Here is a 686-nt window from a genome sequence, read left to right on the forward strand (position 1 = left end):
CTCTAGTACTCTAGCTCAGTCCTTGCAAGCAGGGCTGGCTCTGGCCTCCAAGCAGGCCCTGCGTCTACAGTAACAGGGTTGCAAGTGCCATTAAGAGATTCCAGATTGGAACCGGAAAATAAATAAAACCACAAATCAGGCTGGCGTGTTTGGCTACTTACTCTGCGAGGAAATTGAGATACACATTAAACCAGTTCAGCCACCAGAAAACCCAGTGACTCAAAAACCTCATGAAAATGTGTGAATTCCTGACGTGCAACAAGTCTTGTTACCAAACCTGTTCATAGCTCTTCGGATCTTCTTGACAATGATAGTGACTGACAGTTTTTTTCTGAGCTGAAATTAGCAAAGATTAACTCGAGACCACCACTTCAGTAGAAACAGTTGAACAGTTTGGCAGTTTTTAATATGAATTCAATCTGATATCACCCGGATGTCAGATTCAGTTGATATTAAAAATTGCCAAACTGTTGAGTTCGTTCTACTGTGATTTGATGGTCTCGAGTTAATCTTTGTTAATCTCAGCTCGTAAATAATTAATATCCCAAGGCCGATCCTCCAATGACCTCGCATCTACATTCTATGCGTTGTCTGTGTTCCTATAATCTGCTGAGATAGACATATCTATACTATATAGAGTTTAGGCTAACTTCGAGGTGCTATGTCCTCTTTTCGGGAGAACGAGC

This window comes from Penaeus monodon, chromosome 24, assembly GCF_015228065.2.
Source record: "Penaeus monodon isolate SGIC_2016 chromosome 24, NSTDA_Pmon_1, whole genome shotgun sequence".
NCBI lineage: Eukaryota > Metazoa > Arthropoda > Malacostraca > Decapoda > Penaeidae > Penaeus > Penaeus monodon.